The 18,685-nt window shown below is 35.9% G+C and overlaps 1 protein-coding gene and 1 pseudogene across 23 annotated transcripts in view; both read right to left on the reverse strand.

Moving 5' to 3' along the window:
* Positions 1 to 18,685, reverse strand: part of Anks1b (ankyrin repeat and sterile alpha motif domain containing 1B) — a 1,083,815-nt gene that overhangs the window by 548,594 nt on the left and 516,536 nt on the right. The window lies entirely within an intron of this gene.
* Positions 3,459 to 18,150, reverse strand: LOC147823599 (large ribosomal subunit protein eL21 pseudogene; annotated as a pseudogene).

Raw genomic sequence — 18,685 nt, forward strand, 5'->3', positions numbered from 1 at the left:
TTCCACATGTCTCCAAGCATCTAGAAGGCCACACTTGTACCCAGGACACACGATTAGAAATTGTCTAAGAATGTCCTAAACTCCCACTAAGTGCTGGCTGAACATTAGACTGTGCAAATAGGAAGCGAAGTTGAAGGCAGAATTGTAACCTGTTTAACAGAATGTTGAAGGTTCACCCTAATACATAAACAGAACCCATCTGCAGCTGGGAAAATGTGTGTTTTCTCCAGGAATTTAAGGAGGTCTCTATTAAATCAGTAGCTGATCAGTAAGTTTGTGGAAGAAATATTTCAGTGATGGTACATGACAAATAATATAAACAGTAAAAAAAAAAAACAGTTTGGAAAAGTCACTAAGTAATTACTACCTAAAACAAGTAGCTATAAAACCTAGAGAGAGTGGATATATAATGTGATATATATACTACCGCATTATTATAATTAAATTGTCCAATTTCAAACAAAATTATATTAGGCATGCAAAGAAACAAGAAAGTATGGATTATTTACAGGAAAAAAAAGAAGAAATGAACATTGATATATTCCTGAGGAATCCTGGACACTGGATTTACTAGACAAAGTGTTTAAATCAACTATCTTCAATGCACTTTAAAAACTAAATGAAATCATAGACAAGGGACTAAAGAAATCTAGGAGAACAATGTCTCACCAAATGCAGACTATCTACAAGGAAACAAAAATGATATATATAAAACAAAGATAAATTCTGGAGCTGAAATACACAATACTTCAGTAAAAAAATTTACTAGAGAGTTTCAGTAGCAGATTTGAAGAGGCAGAAAAAAGGATCAGAAAATATATATGTAAATCAATTGAAATTATTCAGTCTTAAGAACAAAAACAAAAAAATGAAGAAAAATGAACAGATCCTCAGTGACCATTGGGACATCATCAAACATATCAACATATATTTGAAGGGACTCTCAGGAGGAGAGGAGACAGAATAGGGTGGAAACAATCCTTGATGAAACAATGCCTGAAAACACCCCAAATTTGATGGAAGATATAACCCTACATAGCCAAAAGCTCAACAACTGTCAAAGATAAACTCAAACTGTCAAAGACAAACTCAAAGAGATCTAAACCAGGACACATTATAATCAAATTAATAAAAGCCAGAGACAGTCATCAAAGCAGCAAGAAAGAAATAACTTATTATGTTTGAGGGATCATAGTAACAGTTGATTTAAACCATGCCAACCTTAAAGGAGTGAAATATCTTATTTTAAAGGGCTGAAAGATTATAAAAAAGAAATCTTAAAATGGATGTCTTTTCTTATGGGTAGTTATTTTACCTAAATAATACTCTCCAAACAGAAGGCAGAGAGTTATAAAATAGATTTAAAATGGTCTAACTATATGTTGTTTACATGAGCCCTGCTTTTAAACCAAAGCCATAAATAAGTTGAAAATTTAAAAATGGGAAAATATATTCCATGAAAATAGTAACCAGAATGGAGTGAGGGTGGTGGATATAGTGATGTCAAACAAAATATACTAAATCAAAAAAATTATAAGAGTTAATGAGGGAGTGGCCTTATATATTGATAAAAGGTCAATCCATGAAGATTTGATAATTATAAACCTACATATACTAACGATAGGGTCACAAAATATATGAATCAAAAATTGACAGGAATGAAGACAGAATAAATAGTTCTACAATAATCAAAGGCAATTTCTGTACCTCACTTTCAATAACAGGTAGAAAAACTAGGTAGGTCATTAGAAAGTGGAGGACTTGCATCACATTTTAAGCTAATATACCTAACAGACAAATAGAGAACATACTCTGGAACTAGGTAGTGGGATGATAGTTACACAATATTGTGAAAAGTACTAAATGTCTCTGAATTGTACTCTTTAAATAAATTAAAATTGTAAATTGTATGACATGTGCCACTTCATCACAATAAAAATGTTTACCTAGGAACACTCACCAGGAAATCAAGCATCAAAAGGAACAAAAGCTTTAAAAAAGTCAACACCAAATCACTAAACCTAATGAAGCCATCACCTGTGCAAATCGAAGTCAAAGGGAGAGATCCCATGGCTTAGGCAGGAGGTAGCAAGACGAAAGAAGTAGCAGCAGCTCCCATGAAAATTAAAAGAAAAAAAGAAAAAGTGGAAAATGATCCAAAGTGTTTTCTGGAGGAAAAAGAAATGTGATTGGTGTATAAATATATACTATCGCTTTTTAAACAAAGAATTCTAAAACAATTTAATGCTTTAAACTTTGTGAAGGCCTAATTTGACTTAAAGTAAACATTAATGAATTAAATAGCCTCCCAAAGTATGGTATAAATGGAGGACCATAGTCACTTATGCTGAGGATTCTCAGAAAAGTTGGGTCACATCCATGTCTCTAAATGCATCCGGCCAGTCACTGTTTTGGATGTGTTTTGTGTCTTAGTAGCTACCAGTCTAAATCCAACATCCCCAACAACATCTCTCAGGTGTTTCTTTCTTTCTCCAAGGTAATGACATTTTGTTTTGAGAAATGTCTCCCTTTACAGTAATCTAGGTTTATGAGTCATTTTCAAAATTACAAAAAGCCACACCATTCCATCTTTCAGAAAATTTCTAGAATGCAAGTGTTTTGGAGAACTCTTGATGTTCTCTGTCTTGTAATTCCACTGAGTGGCAGCCAGGAAAGTCAGTGCTGTAGAATTAAAATAGGCACCACAACAACAGAGGAGACATTAGTCATACAAGTGTCTTGGATCCTGAGGAGCCAGATTTTGAAATGAGTCCTATATGCCTTAAGATTGTCAGCTCTTAGTGGGAAGGCCGTTTAACTATATACCAAATATTAACCATTTTTGGTGAATAGTTTCTTTTAATTTAAAATTAAAGAGTTTTGTAAGTAATATACTGTTTTCAAAATCCAAAAATTTCTTGGCAAATATTTTTAGTTTTAAATTTTGTTTTATTTTTTAGAGTTATGTATTTTAACCTGTAGTAGAAGAAAACATGTTCTAAAATCAGACAGACTTGTGTTTGAAATCCAAGCCAAGAACTTGCAAGTTTTTTAAGCATGGATAAATTAATGCATTTTCTAAAAGTGAGCCCATTTGACTTGTGTTTTTAATCTATATTGTGTACAAAATAGAAGGACATATTGTCAAGAAAACAAGATTTTTTGGGAGGCTGTCTCCAGAAAGTAAAAGACTTATTAGAAGATAAAAATTCTACCATTTATAAAAGCCTTTGATAGATCTCACAAATCCATTAATTATTCACTTAAAGATTAAGCATCCAGAGATTGAGTTCCTTAGCTTTCATTGGAAAGTTTGTTTGCATATTGACCTGTAAGTTTCTCCTGATGCATATGGAAACTATTTCTCCTAAGAATACAGATTTTTACAACACAGGATGATTTTTTATTTTGAAGTAGGGCTTAGGGCATTCAGCCGCTACTTAGGTGCTGCGTGGCAGAACTACATCCTCAGCTTATGCCATGAATTCATAGGGAACAGGTTCCAACAGCTCAGGCTCCTTCCCATTGGTTCTCACAAAGTGTGCTTCTCTGGGTGGGGCAGGCTGGCGCTTCAGTTGAACCCAGGTACCTTTCTCTTTGGCTTCCTTCTTTTTCTGATCATTTTCCTTGACCCATTTCAGGAAGCTATCTCGACTCTTTGAGTGTTTAATATGCTCAATACACACATTAATACTCTTGGCAAGTATCTTACCCTTAACTTGCTTGTTTACAACAATGCCAACAGCATGCTGGGTAACATTGTAGACTCTTCCAGTTTTGCCATGGTAACATTTGTGTGGCATTCCTTTTTGCACAGTACCCATTCCCTTGATGTCTACAGTATCACCCTTTTTGTAGATCCGCCTGTATGTGGCCAAAGGAACAACCCCATGTTTTCTAAAAGGCCTAGAGATCCTGTGTTGTAAGGATGGTTTTCTTAATTGAACATGTGTGTGGTGGCTTTACCTCAGAGAAACAAATATTTGGAGCAGATTCTCATTATACCCAGTTAACTGTGTCAGGTCTTTACTCTTTAGTGTTTTTCTTGCTGAAAGATGTGAGGTATTGTGCAGATATATACTCAAATGGCCAAATATTTATGAAACATTTATATTGGCTCAAAGATCCTCTAAATCACCTTGGGGACAAGATGTATCAAAATAAATGAAAGTCAGTATATGGCATTTCAGTTAAATAAATTGTTTAAAAGCTCCCTTAAAAAAAAAGAATACAGATTTTTAAAAAATATTTTAGTTATAGAGTCCATTCTAGACACAATTAAAAAATTCTCAAAAAAGACCCAGAATAGCAAAAGCAATTCTAGGTAACAGAGACATGGCAGGGGGTATCACAATCCCCAACCTGCAACTAGACTACAAAACTACTGTGATAAAAACAGCATGGTACTGGCAAAGAAACAGACTTGAGGACCAGTGGAACAGAGTAGAAGATACAGAAACAACGCCAGACACACTCAGCCATCTCATCTTTGATAACGGAGCCAAACACCCTCACTGGAGGAAAGATAGCCTCTTTAATAAATGGTGCTGGGAAAATTGGGCTTCAACTTGTCAAAGATTAAAACTAGACCTATATCTCTCACCATGCACTAAACTAAAATCAAAATGGATTAGAGATCTAAATATTAAAATAGAAACTCTGAACCAGTTGGAACAGAGGTTAGGTAGAACCCTTTAAGACATCAGTGTAGGACAAGATTTTATGAACAAAACCTCAGTTGCCCGTGAACTAGCACAAACAATCAACAAATGGGATCTCTTCTTATTAAAAAGCTTCTGCACAGCAAGAGAAACCACCAGCAGTGTGAAGAGACAACCCACAATGTGGGAAAAAATCTTCACCTGCTTTTCCTCAGACAAAGGTCTACTATCTCGAATCTATAAAGAACTTAAAAAGATCAGATCTCCCAAATTTAAAGACCCAATCCAAAAATGGGCACCTGAAATGAACAGACATTTCTCAGACAAAGAAGTAGAAATAGCAAATAAATACATGAACAAATGTTTAACATCACCGGTCATTCAAGAGATGTAAATGAAAACAATGCTGAGATTCCACTTCACTCCAGAAAGAATGGCTGCTATCATGAAATCAACCAATAACAAATGCTGGCGGGGCTGTGGGGAAAGAGGAACCCTGCTCCACCGCTGGTGGGAGTATAGACTGGTGCAAGCACTGTGGAAATCAGTATGGAGATACCTCAAAGAACTAGGACTGGAAGTCCCATTTCATCCTGCTATTCCACTGCTGGGGATCTTTCCCAAAGAATTAAAAGAATCATACCACAGTGATATATGTGTGCCCATGTTCATAGCAGCACAATTTGTAATAGCTAAAACTTGGAAACAGCCCAAATGCCCATCAACTGGAGACTGGATAAAGAAAATGTGGGTTTTTTATAAAATGGAGTACTACTCAGCCATAAAAAATGAGAAATTAGAGACATTTATAGCTAAGTGGATGCACATTGAGGCGATACTCTTAAGTGAAATAAATAGGACACACATGTATAAATACCGAATAGTTTCTCTGGTGTGAGAAACTGAAAGTATAAATAAGGACTAAATGTATAATAGGTAATGTGAAATAGGAAGAAAAGGGACAAAGGGGAAGGAAGTGGGAGGGCTAGGGGAAAGGATAGAAGGGAATGGGATTAATATGAGAAAATGGAAAAATAGAAACAAAATCTTTGTAAATAGGGAGGAATGGAGGGGTTGAAGGGAGGGCTGGGCAAGGGTGAAAAATAAGAACCAAGAGAGACTATGTAAACGTGCAAATTTCCAATGATGAATGTCACTGTATTGTATACCTAAAATGTACCAACGATTAGAATGAATAATCGATAATGTAAAATAGGAAGAAAAGGTCCAAAGGGGTAGGGGTAGTGGGAGGGGCAGGGGAAAGGAAAGAAGGGAAAGGAAAAATGATGAGAAATGAAAAAGATGGAAATAAAGTCTTTGTAAATAGGGAACGATGGAGGGGGTGAAGGGAGGGCTAGGAATGGGGAAAAAATAAGAACCAAGATGCATTATGTAAAGGTACAATTCCCGATGAGAAATGTAATTGTGCTGTATACCTACAATGTACCAATAAAAGAATTTAATAAAAAAATTCTCAAAAATGTTTATAAAAATTACTTCACTATGTAACCCTATGTAGGGCCGGTTTCACAATATAATTTGCTTCATATTACAAAGCAAATTACAAGGTGACTCCTCATCTCCAAACTGGTATCTTATCTCAAGTCTCATGTACACAGAATTGAACCACACTAGCCCAAGCCCAGGTATGTTTTTCCTGAGCAGAATCTTTGCCTCTCTCAGTACGAGTCTTTCGAAGATGCCAGACCAACCTCATGCAAGACATCAAAGTGTGATGTGCTTAGATTCAGATACGGGTGAGCGAAATGCTGGCTTTGCTTCATTTTATCTGTAAACTCTTGGGGAAATCCCTTAAGTCATAGTTTCCTTGTTGTAAAACTGAGATAATACCAACCCTGCCAATTTATGGCACATAGGCAATGTATAAAAATCCTGACATATGGTAGCCACATAATAAATGATATTGACTATTACTATCTTGTAACCCACTGGTTTTCTCATGTCACTTAATATTTAATAACCAGCATGCATTCCTTGGGCCATATCAAATTAGATGGAAATTCTCTGCTGATGCTTTCAATACTTTAGGTATTCTGACCAGTTTCATCTCCATTCCCAGAATTCCAAAGCAGAGATCACAACTTTGGTCACTCTAATTTCCTTTTGACCCTTTTCACACAGCCTTATCAGTTCCCCAGTGTTGTCATTCTTTTCCTTCACTTTGATTGCTTCATCCTTATTCCTGAACCTTCCTGTTCTTTAGGTTTTCAGCTTTAGACCCCTTTATTTCCTCTATGGAATATTCCCTTAATGACACTAGGTAATTGCGTTCTTCTCTAGTTTTTAGTATCAGTTCTCAGAGGAAGTGGAAAAAAGATCGAATCTATCTGCAATGTACTCTCATTTTCTATATCAGACCCTACTTTTCTTTCTCTAAAATTCTACCACCTGAAACATCTACTTTATACTGTTATGGAGGCCACTAGTGAATACTAAACTAATTTTCTTTTCTATGGATGTTACCAGGATGACAATCGGAAGAAAGGATGAATCAGTGTTTATACATCTTAACTTTACTTCAGCTAAGCTCCTCGTTGGCACAGTGAGTTCTCTCCTGCTTTGTGCAAGATAAAACAAAACAAAAAACTATCACAAAAGTCTTAGGAACAAAACAGTAAACATAAGTTAAATAATAGCACAATGTAATGTACTCTATTCAAAGACTATTAATGAATGGACCCATATAACTAGATATGGAATCTTTAGTAATATGTCATGGGAGTTTGAAATGAGCCACAGTCCCTTTCCCTCATTATGGATGTCCCAAAGTAGTGTAGCAATTGCTGGGCTCTACCCAAGTTGTTCTATTGGACAGAGCCTAGAAAACATATAAAAATGTTTCTTGTATGATTTTGGATGCACAGAAACCATAAATACAGTGGGGGAAGTATGTGGTTCACAAAGAAGATTTGGATTTAGAGTTTGCTTCTGAACCTTTTTGTGCGATGTTTAACCTTTTTGGGCCTCAATATTTCCTCATTGTGAGCATTAAGCAAGATGATATAGTATAGTGTCTGGCATATAAAAGGCACTCTCTAAATAGGAGCGTAATACCTACAAGCTTTGGATAGGGAAATAGGCTGAGACGGGATTAGCATTTCCCACAATATATGTATATTTCACAACTCCTAGTATAGTAGCTTCTTTAAAGAAAAAGCTCAAAGCATTTTGAACAAATTAATAATATATTAAAGGTCAGTTTGACCTTTAGCTGTATTACTCTTAAAAACTTATAGCATTATAGTTAATGTTTATTGAGAGCTTATTATATGCACTCTATCCCATAATGTTACATGTATAATCCTTTTAATTGATAAAACTTTTATCTAAAAATCTTTGTAAATGACCACTTACTTGATCCACAATTTTAAACCTAGCAGTGCAAGGCCTAAACAAGTGCAACTGCTCAACCATCACAATAACTTCCACCAAATTAGTGCTACACTTCCTTAATTTTGATGCAAATTTCTCTTTGTAGTTCATTTTAATAATCACTTCAGATCTGCATTTACAAAGTCTTATTCCCTTTTTTTTCTCCTTGGTAATTTATCCCTTAAGAAAAATTTAGGCTTAGTCTATTCTTTTTAAAGACTTTTTAGTTGTTTTCTAAGTAAAAGATGAGCTACACTCATTTGAGAGAATTGTATTTTTCAGAATTATTCAAGCCCTGCTGGCCTGCAAAAGGAGCTGACATCTGTTAGGTTGGCTTTCTGACGCGATGTCCCCTGAATGAAGATTTAGATTCCATTTCTTGTTTATAGTCTTCCTTCTGTCTTCTGACAGTTTGCTCCCTATAATACCTTGTTTGCAAATAGCCATCCTTTCATGTTGTTTGCCACTGTTGAAAGGGATATTTTTTCTTAATACTTTACATCTCCTCCTTCTCTGCTTAAGCAGTACTTAGCCAGCTCACCCCATATATCTATTCTCTTATTTGGAATTTTATATACTTTGAGGGGACTATATCTTTCCATATTTGAATAATTATGGCCCTTGGCCTCTGTATCAAATACCCCTCGCAGTATTGCAATTATATCCTTTACTTTGAAGAGAGAAGGATGGAAATTGTAATAAAATTTTTGAAATCAGAAAGATCCAGGTATATTGGTCTGGATTCAATGAAAGGACAGAAACCACGTTGTCAATTGAACAGAAAGAATTTGGTATATGAAGAATTCTTAACTATAACAGGGGATTGGAAAATATCCTATCTTTAAATATAGGAATATACATTGGAAGATATTCCTCTCTTTATAGCGTAGGAAGAGCAGATATAATGAGTAGCCATGTCCCAAGGACTGAAGTAGAGACCCAGGAAGATGTTCCCCCACCCTCACGTGGAGACCCGACCTCATCACTCAGGGCACAGCCATGGCTTATGGAGTGGCAACCGCTGAACAGAATGCTGTGGAGAAAGTAGCTGAAGATCTGCCCTCCAGAACTTGGTGGAAGCCTGCTGTCTAAGATGCTAGAGAAAACTATTTATAAGGTGGTGTCTTTCCATGATGAAAGTGTCCCAGGTGGGTGCTGGGGTAAGAGCAGGCTGGTGGGTGCTGTTGACCACCATGGACAGCTGAGCCTGATTCAATGACAGCTGCTCACGCTTTGGTGCTTGCTGAGGTAGCACGCTTGGTCCAGGAAGAAAATCCCTTCCTCCAGTGCCTCCAGCTGACAAAGTTTAACATTTCTCAGTCTGGCAAAGGAAAGAACTTAAAGGGCTTATCTTCATTTTTGGAGAGCATGCAGTAGTATATAAATTTGTAGCTGAGAGACTATAAATTGATAATTGGTCCACCAGGTAACCCACATCTCACAAGAATCTTGGAATATCATTTGTTTCAGTATTCTATATTGCAGTAGACTGATGACTAAAGTAAGACAGATGGTTGTTAATTTTGTTTAAGCATAGGTTCCCTTTTACATTATAATCTGTTTAACTCTTAAAAACATGATTCAGTTAAATCTATACATGTTCACTGTAGAGAATTTGGGAAATATTGAAAATCCTCACAATGAAATAACATTATTTCCATTATTCCAGAGTTTAGAGAATACCAATGCTAGCATTTTGGTATGCAGTGCCTTATCTCCGGGGGATACACTCCAAGCCCCCCCGGGGATGCCTGAAGCTGCACATTGTACTGACCTCTATATAAATGTTTTTTCCTATACATATCTATGATCAAGTTTAATTTATACATTAGGCATCATAAGAGATTAACAGTAATAATGAAGCAGAACAGTATATCACAGTATTATAATATTTTATGTACAATATAACAATATACTCTAATGAAGTTACATGAATGTGCTTTTTCTCTCAATGTATCATACTGTACTCATCCTTCTTGTGATAACATAACACAATATAAGCCCTGTGTGGTACAAGAAAGTAAACTAAATTGCATTCAGCTATTATGTAAGGGTTAGTTTAACACAGGTACAGCCCTAGTGGCAACATTTACCTGGTAACCCAGAAGGCTACTAAGTGACTAACAGGAGGGTAGCATATATTGCATGGATATGGTAGACAAGGGGATGATTCACATACTCAGTAGGACTGCAGTGAGATGGCATGAGATTTTATTACACTACTCAGTGTGATACACAATACAAAAATTACAAACTATTTATTTCTGAAATTTTAATTTAATATTTTTAGATCATGGTTGACAATGGGTAACAAACCATGGAAAAGGGGTAACTACTATATATACTTCTGAACCTTTCCTTATTATGCTATTCATTCATTCAATTAAAACTTTTTTAACATCTATTACATCAAAGCAGGTGGAAATAATTAGGTGTACAGTGGGAAAACAACTAAGTATCTCCTCATTAACTCACAATCTTGTGAGGAAGCCAAATGTTAGATGAATATGTATATATAAATGTATTTATGTATACATACATATGCATAGAATACATATCTATTTATAATACCTTTTAATAATAAGATTGGGTTTACTTACTCTACGTTGATTTATATTCAGTGTTATTTATTTAATACTATATCATAAATATTTCCCATGTCATTAAAAGGTTTTGGAAAATTATGTTTTTATGGCTGAATATGATTAAATATAGTTTAACTTTCTTAACTTTTTACTATTTTGACATGATTTTAGCATTTTAAATAATGTACTGTGTATTCTATCCAACTCTGTATCATGGTTAACATTTTAGAGGCAATCGGCTGAGTGATCATGAGAAAAATCACTTATTTTTCATGTCTTCAGTAAGATTATGATACTACCTACTCTGCTGGTGTTGGGAGATAAATAAGTTTCATACAGGAAAATGACCTAGACTGGTGCCAGAAAACGTAAGCTCTTTAAACAGTAGCTCTTGCACTTATTATCAGGTTATGTGTTTGTCTGCTCCCCTGAGGTGTAAGTGCCTTTCTTGATGGGTTTTTAGTCAGGTCCCTAACATCTAACTCAGTCTCCAATCCACATCTGGAATTTAATATTTAATAAATTACAAAACAATTCCTCCATTTATAAACCAAATTGTTAGTTATGATAGGATGAATTCCTATGAGGGCAATTTCTATATGAAAGAGTATGAACATTTTCAAGGATCTTGACACTTGCTGAACTATATTTCAGAAAAGCAACAGTTCATTTTCCATTCACAGTACATGATAAAAACTTCTTTAAAGAACTCCTTTTATTGTTAAAACATTAACTATTTGTTCAATTTTAAGATATAGTTTATTAGCTTTTTAATTCTCCCATGCTGCTTTGTTTTATTCAGATGATTTTTATGCAGTAATATTGATTCCTTCCTTTGTGATTAACTCCATGCTTTTATCACTAGAAATCTTTCCCCATGTAGATATCAATAAACATATCACCCCTACTTTATTCAAGGGCATTTTGAACTTAACTCTACTTTACTTCCTAAATATAGTGACTGTTCTCAGTATCATTTGTACAATAATTCATTCTTCCCATGGTATATTGGTCTTTATAAAATATATAGAATTATATTTTCATATTGAGTAGGGTCATTGAGTTCTAATAAGTTGCATAGATATCTACATTCTACTAGTACTACAACTTTTAAAGGCATAAGTTTAAGTCACTATATGTTTACCTGTAGTAGTCTTTGAAATTCTATTAAGTTCCATGGATTTCTAAACTTCATTATTATCACAGTTTGTAATATTTTAAGTTAAATACATTTTAATATCTCATAGGGAAATCCCTGAACTCCATTTATGCATGAACACATGAACATATACACACACGTGCACCACACACACACATCCACACATGCATGCATGTTCTACTCCATTATACTTCATTCAGTCAATAAATACTTGTGATGTCTAAATGTATTTTCCTTGCCAGGAATTGTGCAAGGTACTAGGTATAAAATGGTAGGCAAAATAGGGAATGAGAGTACAGGTGAGCGGTGGAGCACTTTCCTAGCATGCATGATAACTGATATGGTTCCTTTTTTGTGGGGCTAAGCACATGTAGAGGTAGTCCTGGACAAGCAAGCAGGCAATTCTCTTTCAGAGAAGCTATCATGGGCAAGTAGATGGTGCTATGCACAGCCACTAGTTGCAACTTGAGGGAGAAAGGAAAGCTTGCTGCCGAAAGTGAAAGGAAAACTAAAGTAGAAAGACTATTAGCCAGGCAAAAACATCAGGATATATTGAAATGAAGAAGCTGCTGTTTTTAAAAATTTCCTAAATATATCTTATTCATTCATTTACTCATTCATTCAAGTTGCCTTAATAAAAGTTTCTGATTTGCTTTGAAGGCTAATAATGAAATATTTCTATTATCCAGCTTTCTGCATCCTCTCTACAATTCAGGCACGTGATCTGAACTAATCTACTATTTCTGCATCTGTTATCTATCCTTAGCATACATGCTAGGGGCCTTTTTCATATCGTTCTTTTCTAGTTGTACCTATCCTAGAGAGCTGTTCAAGTCGACAGCCTGACAGACATTATTCTCTAGGTTTATTGCTTGCTTCCCAAGTGACTTGCACTAAATCAGAGATAATTATTTTTAAAAGATTGAAAAAAATATTTAGAGCCAAGTGTGCCAAGGGCAAGAAAAATTAAGCTCACCAAAATGATACAATTATTCTTTTTTATAAGACAGTTGAGGTTTCTGAAAATGATTTTTTATTGTTCAAAGAGATAAAAGAGGGCAGGGGATTTAGCTCAGTGGTTCCACCACCTGCCTCATAAGGGCAAGGACCCAAGTTCGATCCCCAATACAAAAAAAAAGACATAAAAGAGGCTTTAAATAATTTCCTTCTGTGTAATCAATTATATATCTTTAAAAAGTATTTATATTCAGAGAGATACCAATTATTTTCTGTAATGGGAATGCATAATATGATGTCATAAAACCGTTTTGACCAAACACCCCCAACAAAACGATTGTTCAAGGGTGCTCAACATTTAATAGATTCTGGTTTTTATATATTTATGTCAGGCAGTACAGTTAATCTTAGTGTAAACTACTCTTACTTATATTTATTTATTTTATATTTCCTGATAATAATAAAAATATAAATGGTACTTCCTCCCATCTTCATTTTCTATTCTCTCAGTGGTTTTGGTGATGAAGTGTTAACTTTTTAACTTGTACAGCTTAGAGCAGAATCTATCTCACTTAAATGGTCAATTAATTTTAGCAGAACTGAAATTGAATTATTAACTATTTCTAGGCTGAGAAGAAAATTATGGTAAACTCTTACTTTTCTATACTGCCTTGAAATTTTCACACTTTTTCACTCCTCGGAGTACCTAGTATGGGATAGCATAGTACTAACCAATGGGCAACGTAATGCATTGATTTGTAGAGGATGTCACTCTAGGTTTCATGTCCATCTCTGCCACTAAAAGAAAGCAATGATGGGCAAGAGACACTTGATGTCTTCAGGCTACATTAAGTTATCTGTAAAAAGAAGCAAGAAGATTACAGACTTTTCAGAGTCCTTCCTACTTCTAAATCACTAAAATTCGATGGTTCTACTCTATACATAAAAAGATGTAATGATTTGAGTATGAATCCAGGGCTTTCTGGAGGTCAAATGTCTTAAACTAAATTATATAGTACAGAAGGTGGCATTCCATGCTCATAGTTATTCATCTTGACCTTCAGCTTAGTTTCTCTATGGACAAAGTGAAATTTCTTGCTCACTGATTTTGGGTTTGGCCCTCTGACTTGCTGTGATCTGTGAAATGTTGTAGAAGGAACAGGGCGGTTATCCAAGGAGAGGCTTTGAGGGGCTCTACAGGCTTCTCCTTATTCTCTTAAGATCACGCTCTCTATTGTAAGAACACCATGCCCCAAATAGTGATTTTCTTGAGCCTCGGTCTCTTGAGTGAAGTGGAGTAGAAGTGACCCACACCCACTGAGCCCAGCCTGACCCAGTAGTGTCCGGCCAACCTGCAAACCTGTGAGCAAGAAATAAGTATTCACTGTTGTGGGCCACTAAGAGTCTGTGGTTTGTTGCCGCAGAAAAAGCTAACTAATCAAGTACTAGTTGTACTTTTTATAAGAAGAAACTATTTTTGAATGTGTTATTCCAAACACTTTATTAAGAAACTCCTGTTATTATCAGGGCTTTTGTTCAGTCCTCAGTGCCTGATATTTTACTGTATCAGCTAAAATAATTTAGAGGAAAAAGGAAGGAAAAAGAAAAGGTATGTTTATAGCAAAGTTAATAATGTATCTCTGAAGCTATTTGTCACAATTAATGGTACGGTGTTAATGGTGCAACAGATAAAAAGTTTGTGTTTACTCAGAAGGCACTATTGTCAATATATCATCAATATTTGGCTGGTAAGTTAGCTTCAATATGATTTAGTGAATTTTGTCTAAAGACAACATTTGAATATCTATATGAAACACTTTAATAAAATTCATTATAAAAACCTCTAAAATTATGTAGTTAACTGGTGATTTGTTTATGTTTTGTAATGAGGATGGGGGTTAGGGAAAATGATGAATATTTAACTACAATTAATTTCAAAGAAAAATTTATTTTCAATTGTATGTGCTGTATTTTATCTTCACATTCCTTCCCATTCTCATAAGTAATCAAGCAGATCACTATGCCGTTACATCAACAGATGAAGTTTTCTATGTAAATTCTAAATGTCTGGAAAAAGGACAAGATAAACATATATACACTGTAGAGAGGATGGTAATTAGACATTTCTAAAAACATTATAAATCTGGAGTAATTATGAAAAAAATCCTAATAATCAACATTACTATAGACAATATCTTGGAGAACCCACAAGGACATTGATAATACAGCTCACTGAAATAAAATAGCACATTCCTAAAATTTATTAACATGTTCACATGAGCGGGACATTTTACAGTAACTGCAACCTGAGCAATTTTATCTATACCTAGAAAATAACTTGACACAATAAAGTCTAGTAATTGCCAATGCCGAATGAGCCCTCATTACCTGCCAGTCTCTCTGCTGAAAGACTATTGTACACCATCTCTACATGCATTATCTCACTCAGTCTTCATTTAGAAAAAGCCTAGGCGGTAGCAGCTATCATTATCCTTACTGTGCAGCAAAGGCAAGTACATACTTTACTGAAGGTAGGAGGCTACAGGTCAGGAAATATGATTTGAGAATTTGAACTCTCTGTGTTAAGGTACGCTCTAATGAGTAGAAAAAGGCCCTTTAAGGTCATGTGCCTTATTTAGAGATACTGAATGTCATATCCAAAGCTATGTAGTTAGAAACAACTTGAGTGTTTTACCTTGGTCTCTTAACACATTATACTACATATTTATGAAAATATCTATCGAGTTTTTGAAATTTTATTTCCAAAATATGTATTTTTTACCTACTAAGCTTCAGTGTAACTTTTAGAGATACATATTTTAACAGAATAAATTAACTTACCTGCTAATTTTTATGTTTTCTCTCCTGAAAAATTCAATCACCTCCAGAAGATATATTTTATCTCAGTAGGGGTCTAGGAGTAGGCAAATAATGAACTCTGAAGATGTCTTTGTTATTTTTTTCATATTTGATTACTTAAGGAAATTGTGAGATACATATTCAAATTAAGTTGATCTTGAGCTAAATAATTATGATTCTCACTAAGGTCAAATTGCACATCTCAATGATGTTTGAGAATTATTAGAATTTGTAACATTGTTACAAATATGCTCTCAAATAGTCAAATATTTTGCAACGATTAAGTGAATTTTCCCCCTTCTTTCATTATGACCAATGAACACAAAATACCTTTCCTTTTATCTACCCTGTAAAGAAATGCTTTGGAAATAACTATTTAGCAGACCTGCCAATTTCCACTTTTAGAAAGAAAGATAAATAATAGGATAGGAATGTCCCCTTCAAAGAATATAGAAAGTAGATAGCAAAATAAGGAAAAGATTGTTTTTCTTAGTAACAAATATTTCAGTACAGATCTATTAGTAAAATCTTCAGCTGACTTATTCATTGCTTTCCCAGTGACTTAAATGAAAATATAGATGAAATCTATGATTTGCAAATGACAATGAAATCAAGAAGAGTAAAGAATATAGAGCACAACAGATAAATCTCTCAAGATATTTAACAAGATAAAATTTAGAAGTGATAAAGACAACAATCTACACTAAGATCTTAAATAAAAGGTTGGCATTTTGGCTGAGGCATTATCACTATAAATAGTTTATGAAACTTAAGCTTCAGATGACTGCTTACACCAAGACCTTTGAGAGCCTGGAACTAATTACAAACATGCTCTTTTTCTTAAAGTATGCCTCTAAAATTGCATAACTGTCAGGCCCTACAAAACCTGGATTTGCCCTTGGGTTTCAATTCCCATGAGATAATATAAGCTGCCAACTCTGATTCCCTCATTATCAAATGAAACTTTCAGATCAAACACAGAGAGCAAATAAAATCACCATAACACATACCAGTGAATAATTTGCAGATAGAAGCCAGTTTACACATAAAGAGGAGAAATATTCCTTTGAGGACACCAAAGGTAGCTCCAGAGCCCTCACCTAGGAAATTAGGAGAGGACTTGGATGTATAAGAGAGAAATGAGGCATGCTGCATATTACAGTCAGGTCCCCTCCTCTTAAAAGGGCAGGAGCTCTGGAGCCCACCTTGGTCTCAAATGAATATTTCTCCCACTTTCATGTGAACTGACTCCCATTTCCAAGCATCTCCCAAAAGAAAAAAGCCCAATTGGGAACATCCTTAAAGGTGTGGGAGACCCTGGTCAAAGAATTTGTCTTACAGCCTCCTATGTATCTATGTATCTATCTATATTTGATTTAAAATGTATTACACATTCATGTACTCTTGTAAGGTACAGTAATTTCCTGGGACAGGTTTAGAACAATGGGTAGGGAAGAGATGGATATGGACTTTTTTATTGTACAATCACTTCACAGGAAGTGTCTGGCCACGGCCTCTTCCTATTCAGATCCAGAAACTGTATCTTCATGGCTTCAGTGACTCTCAAATGTTCATATGCTTTGCTGATGATGACCAAATCACTCCCAGGGTATTTCAAAAGTGTGAATGGTAGCTTGCCTTTTGGTATGTTAAATTTATTGATTGTAGTTTCATAGCACAGACTTCACCTATATCTTCCCGCCATGTTTCTCTTGAACTACTTAGTTTACTATCATTACATTCCTAAAAGAGAGATTGCTTTTGATGTTGATAGTCTCCCACTTTCCACAGACTACCATCAGTGGGGAAGATAGGCAAGAGGCTATGGGCAGCGGGAAAAAGAGTCTCCATTTGTGCAAAAGGCATGTCCATTCTTCATTCAGCGTAACTGAACACCAACTCCCCATCCATACATCTGCCGGAGAGTACAACATCATGGTTTCAATGGGAGAATATCGATCAAAGACCCATTGGTGATGCTGAGGGTTGAAAAGACTCAGATGAAAGCAGAGCCATCCCCGAAGGACTGCTTGTTACGTGGCATGGAGCCCACAGAGGGAGCAGGGGAGCAGACTGGGTGCCAGTGGCTGGGAGTGCATCGGGTCTATGATTCCTCCTACAGCCCTTGCTGCTCACACGCATCTGAGACCAGAGGCAGCATCACGGGTAGACACAGAGCACAGGAGTCAACACACAGGCCTACAGCTCAAGCCCAAGGGGCAGTAAGAGTTGGTAGCCCAGATCACTAAGACTCACCCTGTGTCTGACACCAGAGTCACCCAAATCAGCATGACACGGCTATTCTAGGCACTAGTTTCATGTTATCCCCAAAGACATACTATAGTGGTCACTGGGAAGGAGTCGCTTACCAGCCTATCTTCTTAGAAGAGGGACTGGCCATGGCATGCCGGGCCAGGATCCCAGGCATCCCTAGAAGTGCATGACTTCCAGAGCTCCAAGGGGACATATGGATAACCAGGTGCAGAGTAGACAGCTGTGGAGGACCTAAAGATGAGTAACGGGGATGAGGGCCCATGTGGATCAGGGTCTTTGAGGCACAGGGTATGAGACAAAGGCCATAATTGCCTGGGTCTATGGGTTCCCTCAGAGAGAAAATATTTACAGTAGACCTGAGACCCAATGAACCAGTATGCTGGATGCCAGAGAATTGCTAGGAAGGAACTCAGTGTGCAAGAGAAGAGTAGTCTCTGTGGGGCACCTCTCCTAGAGAAGGGGCCCTCTAGGTCATATAAGTTTTCTTTGGAAGTTTGATTATAAAGGAGGAAAAATAGATTGCTTAAGATAGGGATCATACTGAAACAAAATTGCTTTGGAAAATTAAAAGGCAATAACAAAAGAGAAAAACAACTTTAAAAGTCCTTCACACTAGCAACATAAGTAGCTCTGGGACTAAGAAAATTAGGATTTTTGGACCCAGACCTATTTGTGTGAAGATTCAGTCCTTGCTCTTCTCCTGTTCTTATCCATAGCATGAGACTGCCAAATCAGCTGACGGAGTCTCAGTGGGCTGGAAAAGACTGGGAGGTACTAGGAATGGAGAAGCCAAGGTA

The sequence above is a fragment of the Heterocephalus glaber genome, unplaced genomic scaffold (assembly GCF_053883595.1).
Source record: "Heterocephalus glaber isolate CG9 unplaced genomic scaffold, H.glaber_assembly_v1.0 deba00001572, whole genome shotgun sequence".
NCBI lineage: Eukaryota > Metazoa > Chordata > Mammalia > Rodentia > Bathyergidae > Heterocephalus > Heterocephalus glaber.